Raw genomic sequence first — 24,954 nt, forward strand, 5'->3', positions numbered from 1 at the left:
CTTTGACTATGTGGATCATGATAAATTGTGGAAAATTCTTAAAGAGATGAGAATACCAGACCACCTGAACTGCCTCCTGAGAATTCTGTATGCAGGTCAAGAAGCAACAGTTAGAACTGGACATGGAACAACAGACTGGTTCCAAATTGGGAAAGGAGTATGTCCAGGCTGTATATTGTCACCCTGCTTAGTTAACTTATATGCAGGGTACATCATGAGAAATGCTGGGTTGGATGAAGCACAAGCTGGAAACAACATTGCCAGGATAAATGTCAATAACCTCAGATATGCAGATGACACCACCCTTATGGCAGAAAGCAAAGAGGAACTAAAGAGCCTCTTGATGAAGTGAAAGAGGAGAGAGAAAAAGCTGGCTTAAAACTCAACATTCAGAAAACAAAGATCATGGCATCTGGTCCCATCACTTCATGGCACACAGATGGGGAAACAGTGCAAACAGTGACAGACTTTATTTTTTGGTCTCCACAATCACTGCAGACGGTGACTGCAGCCATGAAATTAAAAGACACTTGTGGCTTGGAAGAGAAGGTATGACCAACCTAGACAGCATATTAAAAAGCAGAGACATTACTTTGCTGACAAAGGTCCGTCTAGTCAAAGCTACGGTTTTTCCAGTGGTCATGTATGGATGTGAGAGTTGTGCTATAAAGAAAGCTGAGCACTGAAGAATCGATGCTTTTGAACTGTGGTGTTGGAGAAGATACTTGAGAGTCCTTTGAACTGCAAGGAGATCCAACCAGTCCATCCTAAAGGAACTCAGTCCTGAATATTCATTGGAAGGACTGATGCTGAAGCTGAAGCTCCAGTACTTTTGGCCACCTGATGCAAAGAACCGACTCACTGGAAAAGACCCTGACGATGGGAAAGACGGAAGGCGGGAGGAGAAGGAGACGACAGGGGATGAGATGGTTGGAAGGCATCGCCGACGCGATGGACATGAGTGAGTAGGCTCCAGGAGCTGGTGGTGGACGGGGAGGCCTGGCGTGCTGCAGTCCACGGGGTCGCAGAGTCAGACAGGACTAAGCGACTGAACCGAACTGAGACAAAGCATCTGCAACACAGATGCAACAGGCCCACTCCCTAAGACATACAGCAGCTTCCAATATTTCCAACACCACTACACTGTCAGCGTGAGTGTCATCCTCATTTCAGTAAAGAGGGGACTGAGGCATGTACTTTACAGACGTGTTCAAGTTTGTATCAGAGCAAGGATTCACACCCAGGCAAGCTGGCTCCAGACCACTGCAGGGTGTGCTGGGTTCACTTCCTGGGCGAGAAGGCCTCTTGGATAAAGGCCCGTCCCAGAGAGGCTGAGTCTAAAAGGGCACCAGTCAGACACTTGCAGATTAGAGACTATCAGCAAAGCCAAAAGCTACTTCTTTGAAAAGACCCATAAAATAGACAAATACTGATAAGACTCATTAAGGGAGAAAGTACAATAAATCAATGTCAAAAATGAAAAAGACATCATTACAGATCAAGGAATCACTTAAAATAATAAGGATGTTAGCAACACGTTTAGGTCAAACTTTAGATGAGAGTTTGATGAAGAGCTCAAACAATTTCTAGAAAATACAACTCTTCAAAAGAGACAAATAGAAACTGGAGCAATACTATAATTACTACACCAAAACATGACAGAGAGAAAGGAAAACCGAAGTTACTCTCAGTCATGAAAACAGACGAAAACGTCCTAATTGGACTTATGAGCAAACCCAATCCAGTAACACAGAAAAAAGGATATTCCCATGACCAAATGGGTTTATCAGGAAAGCAAAGTTGGTTTAACACTGAGCTGATTTTCTAATTACTCCATCACATTAAAGAGTAAGAGACAAGTATCATGCAACAATACTGGAGTGGGCTGCCATCTCCTCCTCCAAGGGATCTTCCCGACCCAGGCAATGGATCCACGTCTGTGTCTCCTGCATTGCAGACAGATTCTTTACCTACTGAGCCATCGGGGAAGGTCATAATACTGAATGTCCATTCATTAGTAAACAGCACTCACAGTATATGAAGAACATAAGGTAACTTGAGTGATGAAGGCCATCCTGAGAAAAGAACCCGATTATCACTAAACACAAAGAGGAGACATGACGGCTCCCCTCCTCAGATCTGGAAGGACCTCCGACATCTGCACGGCAGGGGCTACAGCCGGCACGGCAAAGCAAGCAAGTAAAAGGGCTAATAACTGGAAAAGGGGGAAGGAAGGGCCATTATTTGCAGATGATACGATTGTTCAGTTCAGTTGGTCAGTCGTATCCGACTCTCCGCGACCCCATGACCGACCCCATGAATCACAGCACGCCAGGCCTCCCTGTCCATCACCAACTCCCGGAGTTCACTCAAACTCATGTCCATCGAGTCGGTGATGCCACCCAGCCATCTCATTCTCTGTCGCCCCCGTCTCCTCCCGCCCCCAATCCCTCCCAGCATCAGAGTCTTTTCCAGTGAGTCAACTCGTCGCATGAGGTGGCCAAAGTATTGGAGTTTCAGCTTCAGCATCAGTCCTTCCAATGAACACCCAGGACTGACATCCTTTAGGATGGACTGGTTGGATTTCCTTGCAGTCCAAGGGACTCTCAAGAGTCTTCTCCAGCAACACAGTTCAAAAGCATCGATTCTTCGGCGATCAGCTTTCTTCACAGTCCAACTCTCACACCCATACATGACCACGGGAAAAACCATTGCCTTGACTAGACGGACCTTTGTTGGCAAAGTAATGTCTCTGCTTTTTAATATGCTATCTAGGTTGGTCATAACTTTCCTTCCAAGGAGTAAGCGTCTTTTAATTTCATGGCTGCAATCAGTATCTGCAGTGATTTTGGAGCCCAAAAAAATAAAGTCTGTCACTGTTTCCACTGTTTCCCCATCTATTTCCCATGAAGTGATGGGACCAGATGCCATGATCTTACTTTTCTGAATGTTGAGCTTTAAGCCAACCTTTTCACTCTCCTCTTTCACTTTCAGCAAGAGGCTTTTCAGTTCCTCTTCACTTTCTGCCATAAGGGTGGTGTCATCTGCATATCTGAGGTTAGTGATATTTCTCCCGGCAATCTTGATTCCAGCTTGTGGTTCTTCCAGCCCAGGGTTCCTCATGATGTACTCTGCACAGAAGTTAAATAAGCAGGGTGACAATATACAACCTTGACGTACTCCTTTTCCTATTTAGAACCAGTCTGTTGTTCCATGTCTATTTCTAACTGTTGCTTCCTGACCTGCATACAGGTTTCTCAAGAGGCAGGTCAGGTGGTCTGGTATTCCCATCCCTTTCAGAATTGTCCAGTTCGTTGTGATCCACACAGTCAAAGGCTTTGGCATTGTCAATGAAACAGAAATAGATGTTTTTCTGGAACTCTCTTGCTTTCTCCATGATGCAGCACACACAAAATCCAAAAGGATGTAAAGATAAAGAAGGAGAATTAAGTTTATAAAGGTCGATTTTTTAAAATTTTAGATGCCACTGAATGACAAACTCTGAAAAAGAGAACGCAAGCACGGCCCTCACGGCCGTGGAAGTGCCAGCGGTCGGGGTCGGTGCGCAGCGCGGTGCTGAGAAGCGGTGCGGTCTGCTGGAGGGGCGCCAGGGCTGGGAGGGCGGCTGGTGGGTGGAGGCCCGCACACAGCAGAACCGAGCCAAGAAGCAAACGTGGTGAAGACAGCGCAGCCAGCTTTCCACTGCACAGGAGACACACAAATACAGAAAGAAGGCAAGCTGATAACAAACTCCAAATGCTGGACTGGAGCTGAAGATGCAGTGTGAACTCCTGGTTTCAGGAGATCCACATTTTTGCTTGTACATACTGCTATCCATTAATGCAGGGCTTCTTGGATGGATGGCTGATTGCAGGACTATGGCAGAGAAACTCCAGGTGAGAATGAACGCCCTGTAGGATAAAGCAAGGAAATCCTCAAAGGATGAAAGGATTCAGCAGCCAGCCGGAAGGGGTTCCCACTGCTCAATTTGATATACTGTATAAAACAGGAAACCACACCAAAAACCAAACAGGAAACTATAAGTCCATAATTACACAAGGATATACAAACAACAAGGGAGAAAAGAAAGTCCTAGTTTGCTGCAGAATGTCATAAATACAGAAGGGATGGTGGAATTAGAAGATCACCATTTTGCTACCACTGAATTAATGGATTCAACCAAGAAGTACTGCTGGATGCCAAATGAGACGGAGAAAGTTGATGAGAATTACGACACTTATGACGATAAAGTATTTCTCTACAAAAGACATATTAATTAACACAAAATATTATTAACTTTACAGTGAAGACACTAGTCAGACACCACCTTAACTGCGTGTTAAGAGGTACCAACACCTGTCATGGAACATACCAATGTCACAAACTCGTAAGATGATGTGCTGCAAAAATACAACATGATTTGTGCGTAATTCCTGTCGAAATGCAAAATTTTAGTCCAGTCTGGAGCTGGATAAACTGTAGCAAAGTTCTAAACAAACCTTAAAAACACTGAGTAATAGGAGCGATACACCAACAAGTACACGCTGCAAACTTCCAAGTATATAAAGTTCAGAAAACAGAACTGCAGTGCTTAGGAATATATGTTTCGTGGTTACCCACGAAAGGAAAGAAAGGGAACTGTAACCAAGGTGTAGCCTTCGTGGGCTTCTGGCGTCCTCCAAATGTCCTATTTCTCTATCGGAACAGTGCTGATGCCAGGGACCATCCTAGGACAATTTGCAAAGCTGAACACTTATTGTAAGCTTCCCAGGTCGTGCAGTGGCAAAGAATCAACCTGCTAAAGTAGGAGACGCAGGTTCGATCCCTGGGTCAGGGTCATCCCCTAGAGAAGGAAATGGCAACCACTTCAGTATTTTTACCTGGGAAATCTCAAGGACAGAGAAAACTCTGGCACGCTACAGTCCACGGGGTCACAAGAGAGTCGGAAACGACTCAGCATATGAGGACACAGGCAGAATACATACAATTACTGCATGCGTGCTTACGAAAGTTACCAATGAGAAGATTTGAAAAAAACACGTTTGACAAAGGAACAAGGTAATCCCACGGGGAAAGGAGAGGCTTCCCAATAACGTAGCTGGACGTCCATACTGTGGGGCAAGCTCCAACCTTGGGCTTCTCCGGTGGCGCTAGTGGTAAAGAGCCCGCCTGTCAATGCAGGAGACGTAAGACATGCGGATGTGATCCCTGAGTTGGAAGATCGCATGGCAACCCAGTCCAGTGTTCTTACCTGCAGAATCCCACGACAGAGGAGCCAGAGAGTCAGACACAACTAAAGCAACTGGGCAGGCACGCACGCATGCACCTCCAATCGTACCACAGACCATACATAAAAACTTGAAAAAAAAAAACCCAACTTGAAATGGGTAACAGACCTACACATGAAAGGTAAAATTATGGCACTTTAATAAGAAAACAAAGAAGAAAATCTTTCCAACCTCAGAGAAGACAAAATATTAGAAGATTTTTCTACTTAGACAAGATTTCAACCTTGATATAGAGACATTTGAGAGGACCCCAAGAGCACTAACCACACTTAAGAAGCTGGACTTCATGAAACTTAAATCGCTGTTGACATGGTTCCTCCTGGCTTCGGCTCGCAGATGGAGGCAGCTGGGAGGAACACTGCTTCCTCCTGCACGATAAACCCAACCAAACTAACTCCAAGCCATGACTTTTTGGAGAACCCATGAAGAAACTGATGTAACAGAGCAAACTGGCCCAAAATCTAACTGCCTGCAAGAAAACAGAGCACACGCACTCACCTGAGGCCGATGTGCCCGGCACTGGTGAGAAGGGCTCACGGAGGACAGATGGTGCCGGGCAGGGCTGAGTGCAGCGGGCAGGACGACGTCTGGGGCCACAGAGGCTGGGGGACCTGTGCCCCTTTGCTACGTCCCTAGGAAACTCACTGAGCGGTCTTTGGAAAGATCTGCAAGAGCCCTAAGAAGCATTGGGGGTGGTGCAGAACTGGGGAGGGGAGCGGCAGCCAAGTCTGAGAGGCAAGAAATTCCACCCTGATCCTTCTCCACGTCCACTATGGAGAAAAGGCCCAAAGGAAACAGGCCTTCCCTGTCCATGCTGCCCAGGGAAAGGCTCTGCTGAACACTCACCACGACAGGAGGAAGGAAAGGGGGTCGGAGGAGCTACTCCTTGAGAAAGGGCAAGATTATACAGGGAGCCCCCAACCACAGCCAAGGACGAGGCAGGGGAGCTGAGAGGACCGCACTGCAAGACTCAGGGTCAGCACATACAGAAAACTCAGCCTCTCAGGATGAGGAGACAGCACCACACCACTCCCGCTCACGCCCAAGCCAGAAAGCTTCAAGCTAGGACTCTCTGGACTCTCTGGGGGTCCAGTGGTTAGGCCTCTGCACTTCCACTGCTGGGTGTAGGTTCAATCCCTGGCTGGGGAGCTAAGATCCCCCATCACATGGTGTGGCCAAAAAAACAAAGCACCTTACAAAAAGTAACAGCCAGAGGGGAATGCTGCTGGGAGAGGAGGAGCGAGGGCCTGCAGAGACTCGGGGTGAGCAGGCCGGGGCAGGGAGACTCGCAGCACAGAGACACAGCTCTGGGAGCCGCCCCCACACTCAACACAGGCCATCATAGGGAAATCTGAAGGCGCGGAGCTCTGGTAACAAGCATGGCAGCCACAAATTCTAAACGGAGCCCAGCTCCTAACAAAAGGAATTCAAACTATGGCAGTGAAAGCCTATCTGCACCTGTGTCCAGGCAAACAAACGAATGTCCTATACAACATGTGTGGTTCTGAAAAATAATTATAAAGCAAACAAAAGCATTAAAATAAACAAAAACACCACACTCTCAAAACAAGACTCAGAAGGACTTCACCAGAGGTCCAGGGGTTAAGATTCAATATTCAAGCTGCAGGAGGCGGAGGTTCGAACCCTGTTCAGGGCACTAAGACCCTGTTTTTGCCACACAGCATGGAAAAACAACAAGAAGACTCAGATATGAATCGGTTTTGGGACGATCTGACAGGGAATTTAAAGTAACTATCATTACTATATTAACAACTATAAAAAAAAAGACAAACAGCATGGAAAATCAGATGAGTAATTTCAGCAGAAAAACAAAAACATTTCTCTTCAGTGAAGCTAAACATAGGTCAATGGAAATCACCTACTGACTGAAACACAAAGAGAAACATGAGTGGCAGTGGGAGCCTGGACAGAATATCCACTAAGTGAGACAACATAAAACACTCACACACGAAACATTCTAACACACCGGTAATCAGTGGAGGTGAACAAAGAGAAGAAGAAACAGTGGTTGAGAAGGTTCCAAAATTAATGACAGACACCAAACCTCAAATCCAAGAAGTACAGAAAAAACAGCAAACAGGATAAACAAAAAACAATGTAAAAAACCTGGTCATACCACTTCCAAACTGCTGGAAACTAAAAAGTGAAAATCTTAAAGGCAGCCAGGGATAAAAGGTTAAACACTACACATGGTATAACAAAGATAAGAATTAGAACTGGCCTCTCGTGAAAATCCATGTTAGCCAAAGACAGACAAAAAAATTTAAACCTGTTCACCAAAAATTCTATACCTAGCAAAGATATCTTGAAAGAAGTAATGGAGAAATAAAGACTTCTTCAGAAAGAAACACTGAAGAAATGCATTGCTAGGAGACTTAACCTACAAGAAATGTTAAAATATTTTGAGCAGAAAGAACACAGCTTAAGACGGAAACCTGGACCTATTCAAAGAAATGAAGAGTCCTCAGAATGGAATACAATCAAAGTAAAATAAAATCAGTTTTCCTCCTTTAAAAAACTGCACTGAAGTGTGGCTGACTTTCAGAAGCAAAAGTAGCAATGTGTTCTGTGTTTGCAGCATCTGTAACAGTAACATGAATGGCGCTGCCAGAACAGAGAGGGCCTGGGAACGCCCGTGAAAGGCCCTCCCTCACCAAGCACGCTGAAGCAACTGCGCACCATGCGAAGGCAAACTCTGCATTAACTTAAAACGTGCTTCGTAAATGCAAAGACAACCATACTTTAAAAGTCTGGTGCAAAAGTCATTGCAGTTTTGCACTGTTGAACTTTGTTGTCTGATATTGGAATATTTTCTTAAATAAATAGTTACGTTATGTATAATAAGACTCTTTGAGAGTCCCTTGGACTGCAAGGAGATCCAACCAGTCCATCCTAAAGGAGATCAGTCCTAGATGTTCATTGGAAGGACTGATACTGAAGCTGAAACTCCAATACTCTGGCCACCTCATGCGAAGAGCTGACTCATTTGAAAAGACCCTGATGCTGGGAAAGAAGCATCACCAACTCGATGGACACGAGTTTGAGTGAACTCTGGGAGTTGGTGATGGACAGGGAGGCCTGGCGTGCCGCGGTCCACAGGGTCGCAAAGACTCGGACACGACTGAGCGACCGAGCTGATGTTATCTATCATTTTAGTACATGTGCTGCTGAAGCAAGCACTGTTGACACATCATTTTAATGTGCATTTCTCGCTTTATGTTTTTTCGCTAATGACTTATTACTTGCAGTTTCTTTTATATTTTACACTAGGGAAATGATGTTAGACAAAAAGCAAATTCGAGTAATTTCTTACACAAGTTCAAAACGGGTTGTAGAACAGCAGAGACAACTCATAATATCAACAGTGCATTGTGCATTGGCCCAGGAACTGCTTATGAACGTACAGTGCAGTGGTGGTTCAAGAAATTTTGCAAAGGATATAGGAGCCTTAAAGATGAGGGGCTCAGGGGCTGGCCATCGGAGGTGACTATTATCAACGGAGAGGGCCACTGAAGCTGATCCTCTTACAACTATACAAGAAGCTGCAAAGAACGCAACCTCAACCATTCTACAGTAATGCAGCATTTGAACCAAACTAGAAAGCTGAAAAAGCTTGATAAGCAGGTGCTTCACAAGCTGACGGGAAATTTAAAAAAAAAAAAAATCATCATTTTGAAGTGCTCGGTTCAGTTCAGTCGCTCAGTCGTGTCCAACTTTTTGCAACCGCATGGACTGCAGCACACCAGGCCTCCCTGACCATCACCGACTCCCAGAGTCCACCCAAACCCATGTCCATCGAGCCGGTGATGCCACCCAACCATCTCATCCTCTGTCGGCCCCTTCTCCTCCTGCCCTCCATCTTTCCCAGCATCAGAGTCTTTTCCAATGAGTCAGCTCTTCGCATGAGGTGGCCAAAGTATTGGAGTTTCTTTCAGCTTCAGCATCAGTCCTATAATGATGGGTAGTCTTCTCTTATTCTATCCTCTGTCCATGGGGTTCTCCAGGCAAGAATACTAGAATGGGTTGCCATTTTCCTCTCCAAGGGATTTTCCCAACCCAGGAATCAACCCGGGGTCTCTTGTATTGCAGACAGATTCTTCATTGACTGGGTTATGAGGGAAACCTATTCCATCCAACAACAATGATCTATTTCTTGATTGGCCTGTGACGTGTGATGAAAAGTGGTCTATATATGACAACCAGCTATGACCAGCTCAGTGGCTGGACTGAGAAGAAGCTCCAAAGCACAAGCCAAACTTGCACCACAAAGGTCATGATCACTATTTGGTGTCTGCTGCCCGTCTGATCCATTACAGCTTTCTGAATCCTGGCAAAACCGTTACATCTGAGAGATACACTCGGCAAGTCGATGAGATGCACACGACTGCAACACTTGCAGCCGGCACCAACCAGAATGCGCCCAACTCTCCTTCACAATAATGCCCGACTGCGCATCACACAATCAATGCTTCGAAAGTTAACTACCAAGTTTTGCCTCATCCACTCACCATATTCACCTGACCTCTCAACAACCAACTACCACTTCTTTAAGCACTTTGACAACTTTTTTTGCAGGGAAAATGCTCCCACAACCAGCAGGAGGCAAAAAATGCTTTCCAAAAGTTTGATGAATCCTGAAGCATGGATTTTTAGACTACAGGAATAAACAAACTTTCTCATTGGCAAAATGAAGTAGTGGTTCCTATTTTGATTAATAAAGATGTGTTTGAGTCTAGTTATAATGATTTATAATTCAGTCCAAAACCACAATTACTTTTTCACTAACCTAATGATAAGCCAATAGAAGAGATACAATGGAATTACAAAACATGCTAAATTAAACCCAAAAAGGGCAGAAGCAGAGGGAAAAGAAAAGGAAGGGCAAACGGAACAAACACGGACAAGGACTAGCAAGATGGTCAATGTTAATCACGTCCCATCCATGACCCACACTGGCTGCCTCGGACAGGGCAGGGCGGAGGGGCTGGCAAAGGTGCACGAGGAGCTCTGGATGATGGACATCTGCTAAACCTTGACTGGGGTGGTGGTCACTTGCCAATACTCAGAGAATTGTATTCTTAAAGTGCTTGCCTCTTATAGTGTGCAAATTATACCTCGATAAAGTTTATTTTTCAGAGTAAAAAAAGAAAAAGTCTACTCATGATAGCAAGGCATGCTTAAGAATGCCAGCTCCAAGGCCACACTGCCCAGTTTCACTTGCTAGCATGGCACCGTGGGCTTCACCTTCTGCCTCGGCATCCTCGGCTTCAAACAGCTGCCTCGCAGGCCTGCGTGAGGACAGAGGTGCCCAGAGCCCCTCCCCGGTGCTGAGTGAGCCCAAGTCATGCGGGAGCACAGGGGCCGGCCCTCGAGGCGGGGGTCCCTGTCGTCTGACCGAAGACAGTCAGACAGACCGAAGACAGTCAGACAGAAGTGGTCAGTCACTGTAAGCCAGGCAGCTCCCTGCCGGTCTAGCAGTTAGACTCTGTGCTGTGACTGCCAGGGGCCAGGGTCCAAGCCCTGGTCAAGGAACTAAGATCCCACAAGCCATGTGGCACAGTCAGGGGAAAAAAATCACTATGAACATTCCACCCAGGCGCTGCCTTCATATTCCCTCAAGACACACGTATTTTTAATTATTGTTTTGGGAGTTGATACAATTAGCTTTTAGAAACTATTCACTGTGTTTATGCCTCTCTAAGTGAGAGGAAACTGCCACCCCTGCCCCCTCCTGCCCCAGAGAGGCTGGCTCTTCTGGAAGCACGTGGTAAGGGGCTGGGGGCCCGCACTGAGCACAACCCCCAGGCCTGACTGGGCCACGGCCTGCTGAGCAGCACTCACACCGGCGCACAAGCTGCTGCCGAGTGACCACGCTGTCAGGAGCGCCCATTCTGCTCTCCCCTGGGGCTTCACGGTGAGTGCAGACAAAGCTTCGCCAGAAACACACCTCACTGTCGCAAGAGAGCCCCGGGCTCTCCCGTGCACAGAGGCAGCAGCTACTGGGGACCTGCAGGGTGCTGGACACGGCTCCAAGACCAGCTCTGCACTCTGGCCCTGGGAAGACGGCAGGAGTGGCCTGTTTCAGGGTCATGAACATCAGGAGGGGAGACGGCGTGTCCGGCCTCACAGCTGACACGGTGCCCGGCACGGTGCCAGACGCACAGCCCACTTCCTCCCGTAACTGCAATGAGGCACTGTGAAGAGAGCCACGAAGCAACCTCAGCTAACAGGCGAGGACGCAGACCCAGGCCACGGGCTCACAGCACCGCGGTCACCGCCTCTGCGTTAACCCACCCCCTGCGGGTCTGGGAGGGAAACCTCCTCTCACGACCCTCATCTTTCAGCATGACCCCCGCAGCACCCCGCATTTAAAACCTGGCTCACTCTGAGCCGGCGCTCTCCCAGGCTCACAGTTAACAACACGCTCTTCTGCTCACACAGCGCTTCTCACACGACCTTCCCGCTGGCGGCTCTTGTCTCCACCTCCCCCCAGTGAACTGACTGCAGACTCCGAGACCAGAGACTTCGTCTCAATCACAGTCCTCCCCTAACACCTTCCATGACATCGCTCCTAGGGCAGGCAAGGCCCACGCAATGAACGAGAAGACCCTCCAGTCTTCCTAGGCTGAACACCATCACACATAGTGGTTTTCAAAGTGAAGGCAGCAGACAGGAAAAGGCTGAGCACCTGACACAGGAAGTACCCGAGCTTCACAGGAGGGTAACTTGTGTGAGAAGATCCTGACACCACACATATATCGCACTGCTGCGTCTTCAAAAACTGTACCGACGGCCTCATGGCGAGTTCCTTACGATCAGTAACTAAGGAAAAGAACTGGCATCTGTGGACAGCCAGCCGTAATGACGTGCTGGCTCAGCCCGGGATGGCTGCAGCACGCCCTGGCACTCAGTGGTCCCCAGGGCTCTGCGTGGGGGGAACCCCTCCAGGGAGCTGACCTTCGGGAAGCGGCTCAGCCGCACCCTTGGTCAGAGGTGTAAATCTACACTGACTCCCTGGCAGGGACAGTCAGGAGTCTGGAAAGAACAGGGAGGGCTCATCGGTAGCAGAGAGATCTAGAGAAGGCATGTGAGGCTGGTGGGCACGGAGCACGAGGGGGTCTGCGTCCTGTGAGCGCCCCATGGTGACACCCACTGCAGAAGTGGGGGACAAGACGGCCTGCCCTGTGCATGACCCGTGGCCTCTTTCACCACCCCGCAGCAAGCTCGCCAACAAAGAGCTATGGCAGCAAGGGCAGACTGACACATCCGCTCAAGGACGCGAAGGCACACCAAGGCCGACCTGGTTTCCCGTCCAGGATCTGTCTGCAGGGCAGAGCTTCTCCAGCATCCGACAGCACGTTCTTCCTCCAGCTCCGGACCTGGGAAGGAGCAGCGCAGCTGGGAGCCCCAGAGCACCGGACCAGTGCCCTGGCCTTGGCTACCACATTCTGGGCCCTTTCCTCGGTCCCTGCCCTGACACCAGGTCCCGCAGGGCTGGCCGGCCAGTGACCCACGTGAGGGCAGGAGCGGCTGCAGCGGGGGCACCTGACTCTCTCTGTGCCCCCTTCACCCACCTGGCTCGCCCAAAGCCCAGAGGGGCACTTCCTGCGGCCCTCCCAGCACAGGCAGCACACACCCCAGGACTCAGGCCTGCAGAGGGGCTCTGACTGTCTCTGCAGCCCCAGCTCGCCTGCGCCCCAGACTGCTTCTGCATGCCCGGGAACTGTGAGCCAGCTCCGGCCCAGGCAATCCAGCTGCAACCATATCTGCTCCAACACGCTGTGAACTCCAGCCCTGGCAAGTGGTCCCCTTCCAGTGTGTCCTTTGGGTAACAGCCCTGAGCCCTAGAGTATAGAGCTCTCCTTCCAGTTTACAGTTTTTCTCCTATCACAGCTAAAGAATTCCTTAATACACTAAGCCTCTCTGGTTTAAGTGACAAGTGCACAGTTTTGTCTCCTCATTGGACCCAGCCTAATCCAGTGTGCCTGCTCCCCAACGTCACCACCTGGGGACCCTGAGTGTATCATCCACTGTTAGGATACGAGATGGAACCAAGGAGCTCGATTTAGGGTAAAAGTGAGGTGAGGGGCCCGTGGTCGGTGGAGCCGCTCGTCTATCACACACGTGGTCCCTCGGCAGCACCGGCTCTAGAGCACGCTGCGACAGCTTCCTGAGAACTCACTGCAACAGACAGGAGGCTCTGAGGTTAAAGAGCTGCCCTGCAAACCCAAGCTTTACACACGCTGCGCAGATGACCAACAGACACCGCTGTGTCTCCTAACATCCGGGAAAGAAGGGCCCAAATGAGAGAAGCATCTCGCCGACACCTAGTGACCGATCCCGAAAGTGCCTCCTTCCCGCCTCCACAACTCAGGCTCTGAGAGGTTAGAAGCCCGAGCACTCAGGAGTTGAATGCTTGCACTGGTGACACATTTGCAGAATATCAGAAGCTCGCCCGACCAGCTGGACTCCTCATGTCTTTGAAGCAACAGGTTAAAAAACAAACAAACAAAAATGATGGAGAAGGAAATGGCAACTCACTCCAATATTCTTGCTTGGAAAATTGCATAGAGGAGCCTGGCAGGCAACATCTCATGAGGTCACAAAGAGTCGGACACGATTGAGCACGCACGCATGCAATGTATAATGCATAACTTTTACCGCTGCGTAAAGCAAATAAAGATCTTTCTCAAAATAGTCTAGCTTTAAAAAAATGAAACAAACAACAACCAGTGACTAGATAAGGTGGTGGATCTAAGTTTCCTTCTAAAATGTTGACAGGTCTTCCAAGAATAGTAACATTAACGCTGATAATTTTTTCCCAACCATCTGAATTTATGTCATGAAAAAGAATGAAGAAAAAATAAAACATTATGCCAGAACTATATTCCCTCCCCAAACAAAATATAGTTTGCTATGATTTTGTTTTTATACATAAACATGCTTCTAAATAAAATGTTGAAAAACACATGAAGGATACAATGGAATAAGTCAGTGGGGGCAGACTAACAGAACGCCCTCAATCAGCACCATTCACTATCAAAGGCAGCCCAACACACATAGATGGAACATCAGTGGAAATGAAATGAGAAAAGCTGCAGAAAGACAGTACTTTCATATGAAGAGCCCGGGACTCTGAAGCCAGAATGCCTAGATTTGAATTCCAAGTCCATCTCCTAATAAGCTACATAACTTTGAGAAGTCACTCAACCCTCATAGAACTCATTTTTTTTCTTCTGAGAAATACACACCCTATAAAGTGTTAAAAAAAACACTCTTTGTTTATTTTTTAAAACAACACTGAATCCTATAGCTGCTTAGAAAATATACACTCAAGATAAAATATAGTACAGCAGAGGCTGAAGGCTACCACTGGATTTATAAAAAAAAAAAAAAAACCCTCAGAGGGCTGCCCCAGAGCCAAGTGAGAGACCATGAGTGCAGTAAACGGGGGCCCTAACAGAGATCATTAAGTCAGACGGCAGCTGCTTATTATCACAGGATGACAGATATTTTAAACGGGCAAAAATAAAGCAGGTAGATGCAAATAAAATAAATGCATGGGTAGCAATATTAAAATCAGAAAAATACAATACATAATGCAAAAAGCATTAGTGTCTCCAAATAAAATTTAACAGAATTTACCAGAGGTCATACAGGGTACCTAGCAGTCTGTAACAAATCCAGTAAACAAAAACATAAATGACAAATTTAAATAAGGCTTAATTGCTGGATTTATATCAAGATTTAAATCCCACGCATCCTTCTTTTGTTAAAGCTCCAGAAACAAAAATCAATCAAACAATATGTTACCAAAACAAAAACCAAAAACTTACATTTCAAAAGGCACAGGTTGTACAGGACATATTCACTTAAAAAAAAAGAAATACAAACTTTATTAAAGTTGAAACCATATACTTCAAAACCCAATTCACTTCAATAGTCAAAGCTCTCTCATATAAATATTGTAACAAAGAAGTAATAAATTCAAAATTACAGTCCCATCAATAATTAATACTAGCATACAGAGACCATCATTAAATTCTCAGTAACAACTATAGTAACTAGCAAACGATATGCATTAAATGGTATTTGGTGAACAGATTTAGAACAACAACAAAACTGAGATGCTGTTTGGCCAAAGCTGTACTTAAAATTAAGTTCACAGCTTTAACAAAGAATATTATTTTGAAGGGAAAAAATCTGGCTCAAAATTATAAATTATAAATCAATTCAGAATGGCCCAAAAGAAAATAGAACCAAGTTACTTTAAAATATGAAAAGTTCAATGACATATAAAAGAGAATTGTTAAACAATAAAGAGTACTTAAAACTCGGTAGATCTCACTGAATTCTATGCTGAAAACGGTTAAAACGGCAAATGTATGTTATATATTTTACCACAATTTAGAAAATAATTTTTACACCTGAAACTAACACAACATTGTAAATCAACATTATTTCAATAAAACTTACAAATTAAAAAAGAGAGAAGAATTCCCTGTGGTCCATTAGTTAGAACTCTGCACTTCCACTTCCAAGGGCATGCATGGGTTCAGTCCCCGGTCAGAGAACCAAGATCATGTAAGCACAATGCAGCCAAACAATTAAAGAAAAACAAAAAACAAACTCATGATAAAATGAGAACAAATAATTTTTTTAATTATTAAAAATATTTAAAAATAATTATTAAAAGGGCAAATATAAAGGGAGGCTACTAAAAATATTTTAAAATAAGACAATATTAAAAAAAACAAAGAGCACACACATTAACTACATATCAAGTCCAGGAATGTGTGCCAGTGTATCAGGTCAGCATATTTTACAGAATGATGAATAAACATTTTTTAATCTTAATTAAATGAATGATTAAAACTGATTCAGGCAGAAACATCAAACCTAAACCAATGACCATGAAGAAACTGAAGACATTAGCAGAGAATTCCGTTCCGTTCCGTTCCGTTCGGTCGCTCAGTCGTGTCCGACTCTATGCGACCCCGTGGACTGTGGCCTACCAGGCTTCTCCGTCCACGGGATTCTCCAGGCAAGAATACTGGAGTGGGTTACTGTTTCCTTCTCCAGGGGATCTTCCCGACCCAGGGATCGAACCCGAGTCTCCCGCATTGGAGGCAGACGCTTTAACCTCTGAGCCACCAGGGAAGCCCCTCCCTTAAAAGTTCCAGACCTAGGACTTCCTGGGTGGCTCCGCGGTAAGGAGTCCTCCTGCCAATGCAGGAGAGGTGGGTTCCATCCCTGATCCGGGAAGATCCCACGTGCCGCAGAGCAACTAAGTCTGTGCCACAACTACTGAGCCTGCACACCACAGCAGGAAAGCCACCAAGATGAGGTGCCCACGCGCCACAGCCAGCACGGAGTCCCTGCTCGCCACAGGCAGAAAGCCCACGCACAGCACAAGACCCAGGGCAGCCAAAAACGAGTGAAAAACAGACAATGCTTTCAAAAGAGAACACCTGCTATGAGAAACAACTAAAACATTCACATGGCCTCATCAGGCCTTTAAGAGATACATAAGAGTAAAGCAAGCTCTGCCGCTAACCGCACACTGCACTGGTTGACTTTACTATATTAACCTCCTAAGATGACCACTGTTCACAGGGCAGAAAAACCACAGAAAAAAAGTTTAAATGAAATGAGCGCAGGGAGATGGGCAGGCCCCAGCTAAGTGACTTCCAGGAAAACCGAGCAACTTCAAGGCTTCCTCCATTCAAATCCATGTCTTCGTAAAATTAAGAATAGAATGACACCAATTAGTTACAACCAAAATAATGAACATCTGTAATAAATATTACACAGACTCCATAATACTCTCAAAGTTTTGAGGTATTTTAGTCTTCATAGCAACTGAAAACCTTAGGTAATGTAACTTTGAGATCAAACCCAACACAAAGACAGCTAAAAAAACTCGAGTGATCACATCAAAAAAGCACCGTGTGTATGCATGGAATCCACCCTCCAAACTACAAAGACTGGCCCAAGAACAGCGGCCTGCCATCCCAGGTGCCCACACCTCACCTTCCCAGTGCTGTGCCTACAGGCACAGCAAGTCAACATCGCTCAGCATGTCTGACTCTGTGACCCCATGGGCTAAGTCCACGGAATTCTCCGAGCCAGAAACTGGAGTGGGCAGCTGTTCCCTTCCCCAGCAGGCAGAGGTGCCATCAGAGCCCGGGTGCTGTCTGGGCCACCCCTCTCTCAGGGCCACACAGCTGGCCCTGCACAGACCCGGAGCCTTTCCACACCCGATTCCTCAACATAGAACGGGGGTGACAGCGCCTCCACTGCAGACTGTACTGAGGACAGCAACACGCAACCTACGTGGTTAGAACAACGCCGAGCGCAGAGCAGGCGCTGTATCAACGCTGCACAGGACCGGCTCATGTCTTTGTTGCTGCTGGTTTTTGGTTTTGGCAGTGCTGGTGGCATGTAGGATCTTAATCACCCGACCAGGGATTGAACCCTCGCCCCCTGCAGTGGAAGCAGGAGTCTTAACCACTGGACCACCAGCGAAGTCCCTAATTGCCAGCTAAGGTTAGTATATACTAATAATCGGGTTTGTGGCAGAGCTACTCAGTAATTACTGGATACACTGCCAATTAATGCCAAGAGATCATATAAACTAACTTGTGATCTGCCTTCTATTACAGACCTGGACTGCTGCTCCTTCTAGACACTGCTGTCCCAACTCACCCAATATATGAGCCAACCAGGAATTCCACTTTCGCTACTGAGAGCCTGGGTTCAATCCCTGCTGAGGGAACTAAGATTCTGCAAGTTGAGCAGCTGGCGGGGGCGGCCCGCGGGGCAGAGGGAAAAAGCTTCCTGAAAGTAGAAACCACTCCACATGACACTTCCTTGAAACCTGACCGTCCCCAGCAATATGCAAGATTTATGTATGTTCCTCTGATGTTACAATCCCAGTATCTAGGGAGTGTACCGAACACATCAAAAAGCCTCAACAAATGTTTGCTCAATGAGTAAACTTGCATTCTTTACACCATGCCAACTTGCAGTCCAAGCTCCTGACACCCCTGGCAAGTCTGGCCCTGGGAGCCACTGAGCAGATTCTACTCCTATGCTGGGCGTCGACCCCGACTCGGCTCACTCGGGACCCAGATGGCACTGCGGCTCTGACCCCTATGGCCGTGCGCCCTCCTTGCTGCGCACCCCCGCGGGTCAGCCAGCGCCGTGCAGCCCAGGGCCTGAGCAAGACGCCATGCCACAGACGGGGTGAGTGGGTCACGAAGCCTCCTCTTCCACAGGTGGGCCATGAACCCATGAGTCCTTTTATTTCCCATGTATTTTTAAAAATTTAGTTCAGCTTTTCAATGCTTTCAATAGGGCAAAAGGCCTCGTTCCTACCCAAGTAACTGTTCAATAGCCAGAATTAAATGATGAAATAATGCTGCTTCAATTTTAATGTTTGCTTTTAAATGTGTGCAGAATGAATTTACTCATATAATAAGCAATGCCGCGCACGTAGCATTTAGAACTCCTCTGTTTGAATGCATCGGGCAGTTCAGATGTAAGCATCAATACTAGGAAGGAGGCTGCAGCTTCCAAATGTCAGAGAACCCTGAGGCCCTGGAGTCAGCTTCAGCTCAGGCTACATAGTCCCTCCACCAGCCACGTCCACTACCACCCCCACACACAACTCCTAGAAGCTGGTTCAGGGGCTCAGGTGTCTATGCTACAATCATCTAACCTGCACCTCCCCTTGGATGTCTCAAGGCACTTTGAGCTTAACGTGTCCAAACCCAAATTCACGCGCCTGGGCCTCTGTGGGAACGGTCAGTCAGAGCCTCTGGCAGCGTCCACTGTGAAGAAAATGGCAGCTGGGCAGAGGGACAGTCCCGCCCGACAGGAGGAAGATCTGGAACCTGATAAGATGCCCACAGCCCGTTCTCCACACCCCTCGCCCACCCCGAGTCCATAAGCAAACTCAAGGAGGCACACAATACGCCTGTCAACTGTCCACACGGGCCTGACACCAGGCCACCAACTGGCCTTCCTGTTTCAGCCTCTGCCCCTTACATTCAGGACGCATCTGGAATCACTCTTTTAGAACCTAAAGTGAAAGTCGTTCAGTCATATGCGTCTCTCTTCGACCCCATGACTATATAGTCCATAGAATTCTCCAGGCCAGAATACTGGAGTGGGTAGCCTTCCCTTCTTCAGGGGATCTTCCCAACCCAGGGATCGAACCCAGGTCTCCTGCACTGCAGGCAGATTCTTTACCAGCTGAGCCACAAGGGTTGCCCAAGAATACCGGAGTGGGTAGCCTACCCCTTCTCCAGCAGGTCTTCCCGACCCAGGAATAGAACCAGGGACTCCCACATTGCAGGCGGATTCTTTACCAACTGAGCCACCAGGGAAGCCCTTTAGAACCGAAGTCCCCACCTGTCACTTCTCTGCTCAAAACTTCCCTACGCTCCCATCTCAGCAAGATAAAAACTGATGCTGTCAGAGGGGCACACAAGACCCTCTGTCCACAACAGACCAGACAAGCAGGCACCCAGCAGACACCAGCGGGACGGAGGTACGCTGGTGATGTGCGAACGGCAACGTGCCATCTCCACAGGAAGCTGCAGGCAGGAGCAGGACGGGCCAGTAGTAAACGCACAGATGCACGCGGGGAGCGCCGCCCACTGCAGCCTTCCTGCAGCCTTTCCTACCGCAGGGAACTCGCTTGTGAAGCCAGACTTCGCCCCGACGTGCACTCCGCCCACTCTCCACCCCCACGGTCAACGCTCCCTGCGTCACTGAGGCACCTTCGTATCCACCGTCACCCAGCAAACCACAATCCTCACTGTAGCCAGAGAGATCTCCGCTTTTCAAAGCCGCCAAGGGTCTCCAGGTGCTCTTAACCAAAAGAGCAAAACCCTCTGGCCCAGGCCCGCAGGCCCCACCCAGCACATCCCGGTCCCCCCAGCAAGCTTCCCTCCTTTCTGGCCTCATGAAAGACAGTTCTAACCCACAGGCAGCCGTGAGGCCCAATTCATAACCTGCTCATTTTGCAAATCAGAGGAGCACAAGAGCCTCTCTGGGTCCCACAGCAAATTCCTGCTGCTGCTGCTGCTGCTAAGTCGCTTCAGTCGTGTCCGACTCTGTGCGACCCCATAGACGGCAGCCCACCAGGCTCCTCTGTCCATGGGATTTTCCAGGCAAGAGTACTGGAGTGGGGTGCCATTGCCTTCTCCAGGCAAACTCCTGACAAGGCCAGAAAAACGCCCAGGCCCCCAGCCCAGCCAGGGCTGATGGCCACAGCCTCAGGCAATCTGACTTCCAGGAGGGACCCCTCAGGACCTCACTCGGAGGAAAAGCTCTTTAAAAGAAGGCTTTCAGCTGAACTCTTAGTTGACACTCGGTCCTCATGACCTGTTTCGATGTTCTGACAACAATTGTAGAAAAGGGTAAATACTCAGTTCTGCTCTAGGATTTTACTTGACACACATCCCTCAAAACTCTCCTCCGCCAACAATCTTTACATAAAACTAGGTTTTCTGCCTCAATACCACTAAGACCAAACTCCAAATGCACACATGAATTTCTTACACCTAAGTGAACACCAGTGCACTATCCTGACAGATGTTCATCTCTGAGCTTGCCTGCAAGGTGGCCCTCCTCAGGGGATGTGTCCCCACGGGCCCCCTGTCTTGCACCCCCGGCCCCACCCTCTCCTCCATGCCTCAGAAGGATAACAAATCCACGGGGGAACCAGAAGCCCTTCACAGCACAGCTGGGTCACAGTGAAGCCAAGCAGAAAGTATGATCCGGTCCACTTCAGAGACGTGTGAACTAAAGCACCAGCAGCCAGCATTCATCAGAGGCGACGAGGAGGAGCTGGGGTCACGGCAGGTGGAATGGGGGGGTGGGCCCCTGAGGAGCGGCTCAGGGAGGTGCCCACGGCAAGGAGGACCTCCAGGCCCGACCAGGTGCCTGTGCGCAGCAGGCCTCACACTGAGCTGAGAGGAGCGACCTTGACTCATGCAACCTCAAGGAGCCTGAGCACAGCAGAGCGTGGCAGCAGGCAGGCCGGCTCAGGAGGAGAGGAGCTCCACCCGGCCCACGGCTCCTCACAGGGCGGGCTCCTCGGCCAACCCCCGCTCCAGGCAGGAACCCCCAAGTCCCCCACCCATGGGGGAGCCCGCACACAGCCTGACATCCAGGCAGCAGCAGGTTTACTCCTTGGGTCACCACGGGACTTCATCAATGAAGGAGAGGGGAAAAAAAGGAGTTTCAATTAAGTCGACAGAGAAGGCTGGAGGGTCCTTCGGGGCTGTGTGATAGACCGCATGACTCTGTGGCGACCCCCGCAAGGAGGAGCAACAGGAGATGACCAAGAGCATCACTATTCTTCCCCAGCACAATGAAATATTTAGAAAAAGTTTAAAATACACTGAAAAACATGGAGATTTGGTTTATTTTGATACCTTCGGAGCACATCATCAAAGCTTTTTAAGAGAGATTTACAGTTAATTCTTCAGCTCAGAAGGACCATCTCAATTTAAAATGCTGTGAGCAATCCAGGTTACGAAGTCCACAATGGCTCACAGAACGCACTACATTCTTAGAAATGGAGACCTGAACACACTGAATTCAACCTTGCATGCAGAAATAAGACTATGGTTCTCTCTCCAAGGAAGCGCAGATCCAAACTGGCCCCAGACTGAGCAGTTGGCAACCTGAAACTCCAAACATTTACTACTGCCCAACTGCCGACAGCCAGGAATTCTGAAGAACTCCTGGACTATTTGGTGGGAGAGGGTCAAAGGGCCACAAGTGCAGAAGACACTGAAAAGAGGAGATCACAAGCCATGCTTTATGCTTCTGTTCCACACATATACACATATACTAGGTGAAAACCCTACAGATATCTGCGAATTACCCAGCATCTGACCCTAAGAGGATGAAGCGAAGTGAAAGGCACTCAGTCATGTCCGACTCTCTGTGACCCCACGGACTACACAGTCCATGGAACTCTACAGGCCAGAGTACTGGAGTGGGTAGCCTTTCCCTTCTCCAGGGGATCTTCCCCACCCAGGGAGCGAACCCAGGTCTCCCGCACTGCAGGCGGGTCCTCTACCAGCTGAGCCCCCGGGGTGCGGCTCCTTAAGAGTTAAGGAGCACCTAAACGACGTCAAGTCAAGTTACGACAATACGCCGGTCCTAAAACTTCAGGGACGAACATACGGACCCTGTGACTATCCAGTAATCTGTGTCATCTTCGATTGCCTTCGTCAGCATCTTATAGATTTCAGAGCATGGGTCTGCCTCGTTAGGAAGGTTTATTCCTAGGTATTTTAGGATGCTCTTTTGATGAAACGATAAACACAACTGTTTCCTTAATTTCTCCTTCTGAACTTTTGTCATTAGTGTATGGAAATGCAACAGATTTCTGTTTTAACTTGTATCCCGTGACTTTACTGAACTCCTTAATAAGCTCCAGCAGTCTTCTGGTGAGAGTCTTTAGAATTTTCCATGTATAGCATCATGTCACCTGCAAACAGTAATAGTCTTACTCCTTTTCCAATTTGGATTCCTTTTAATTCTTTTAGAATAATTTTCTCTGATTGCTGTAGCTGGGATTTCCAAAGCTATGTTGAATAAAAGTGGTGAGAGTGGACCTCCTCGTCTTGTTCTTGATCTTAGAGGAAAGGCTCTCAGCTTTTTACCACTGAGTATAACGTGAGCTGTGAATTTGTCATATGTGGCTTTTATTATGTTGAGGTAGGTTCCCTTTATATCAACTTTCTGGAGACTTATTTTTAATCATAAATGAATAAAATGCCTAGGAATAAATCGTCCTAAGAGGCAAAAGACCTGTACTCTGAAAACTATGAAGATGACATAAACAGATATAAAGATATACTGTGTTCTTGGATTGGAAAAATCAATATTGTCAAAATTATAATACTACCCAAGGCAGTCTATAGATTCAAGCAATCCCTATCAAATTACCAGGGCTCCCCAGATGCACAGTGGTAAAGAACCTGCCTACCAATGCAGGAGACACAAGAGACGTGAGTTTGATCCCTGGGTTGGGAAGATCTCCTAGAGTAGGAAACGGCAACCAGCTCCCGTATTCTTGCCTGCAAAACTCCATGGACAGATGAGCCTGGCGGGCAACATCCCATGGGGTTGCAAAGAGTTGGACACAATGGGTGGCTGAGCACAAATCAAGTGGCACTCTTCACAGAACTAGAACAAAAAAATGTAAAACTTGTATTTTTATGGAAACACAAAAGACCCCAATAGCCAAAGCAATCCTGAGAAAGAAAAAACAGAGCTGAAGGAATCAAACTCCTTTATTCTACAAAGCTACAGCAATCACAACAGTATGGTACTGGCACAAAGACAGAAATGTAGATCACAGGAGGAGGACAGAAAGTCCAGAGATAAACCTGGGCAACTGTGATGACCTGACGCATGGCAAAGGAGGCCAGCGGAACCGCAGAAAAGACAGTCTCTTCAGAGTGCTGCTGGGAAAGTGAAGAGCTACCGGACAAAGAATGGACTACAACATTCCCCACGCCACACACAAACAGAAATCTACAACGGACTACAGACCTGACTGTAAGATACGGAAAACCCCTAGAGGAAAACGCAGGCAGAGCGCTCTGACACACACTGCAGCAGCCATCTCCCAGAGCAGCGGGGAGAAAACGAAAGGAAACAAAGGGAACCTAAGGAAACGGAAAAGCTTTCACAGAGCAAAGAAACCACATGAAAAACGAAAAGGCAGCCGACAGAATGAGAGAGAATATCTGCAAATGATGTGACTGAAAAGAGACTGATTTCCAAAATGTATAAATAGCTTCAGTTCAGTTCAGTCTCTCAGTCGTGTCCGACTCTTTGCGACCCCATGGACTGCAGCACGCCAGGCCTCCCTGTCCATCACCAACTCCCAGAGTTTGCTCACTCATGTCCACTGAGTCAGTGATGCCGTCCAGCCATCTCATCCTCTGTCGTCCCCTTCTCCTTCCCAGCATCAGGGTCTTTTCCAATGAGTTGGCTCTTCACATCAGGTGAAGAACATCAAGTTTCAGCTTCAACATTAGTCGTTCCAGTGAACACCCAGGACTGATCTCCTTTAGAATGGACTGGTTGGATCTCCTTGCAGTCCAAGGGACTCTCAAGAGTCTTCTCCAACACCACAGTTCAAAAGCATCAATGCTTCGGTGCTCAGCTTTCTTTATGGCCCAATTCTCACATCCATACGTGACTACTGGAAAAACCACAGCCTTGACTAGACAGACCTTTATTGGCAAAGTTAATGTCTCTGCTTTTTAATATGCGTCTAGGTTTGTCATAGCTTTTCCTTCAAGGAGCAAGTGTCTTTTAATTTCATGGCTGCAGTCACCGTCCACACCGATTTTGAGTGAGTGAGTGAAAGTTGCTCAGTCATGGGACTCTTTGCGACCCCATGGACTGTACAGTCCATGGAATTTTCCAAACCAGAATACTGGAGGGGGGTAGCCTTTCCCTTCTCCAGGGGCTCTTCCCAACCCAGGAATCGAACCAGGATCTCCTGCACTGCAGGCAGATTCTTTACCAACTGAGCTATCAGGGAAGCCCAAGCACGATTCTCTCTGCCAGAATGTTAAGAAACCACCAAGCCATCTAA

The 24,954-nt window shown here is 47.7% G+C and overlaps 1 protein-coding gene across 4 annotated transcripts in view; it reads right to left on the reverse strand.

The window, feature by feature from the left end:
• FAM193A (family with sequence similarity 193 member A) overlaps positions 1 to 24,954 on the reverse strand; it is a 149,963-nt gene that overhangs the window by 97,864 nt on the left and 27,145 nt on the right. The window contains exon 1 of one of the 4 annotated variants that reach the window (XM_088836599.1): positions 15,146 to 15,163. The exons of 2 other annotated variants lie outside the window; for them this stretch is intronic. The gene's annotated coding sequence lies outside the window, so the exon portion shown is untranslated. Of the gene's footprint in view, positions 1 to 2,559; positions 2,577 to 15,145; positions 15,164 to 24,954 lie in introns of those variants that run through there. One more of the 4 variants, XM_088836595.1, reaches the window with a different exon arrangement.

This window comes from Moschus berezovskii, chromosome 5 (assembly GCF_049115385.1).
Source record: "Moschus berezovskii isolate FMDL1 chromosome 5, NW_MosBer_1.0, whole genome shotgun sequence".
Classification (NCBI taxonomy): domain Eukaryota; kingdom Metazoa; phylum Chordata; class Mammalia; order Artiodactyla; family Moschidae; genus Moschus; species Moschus berezovskii.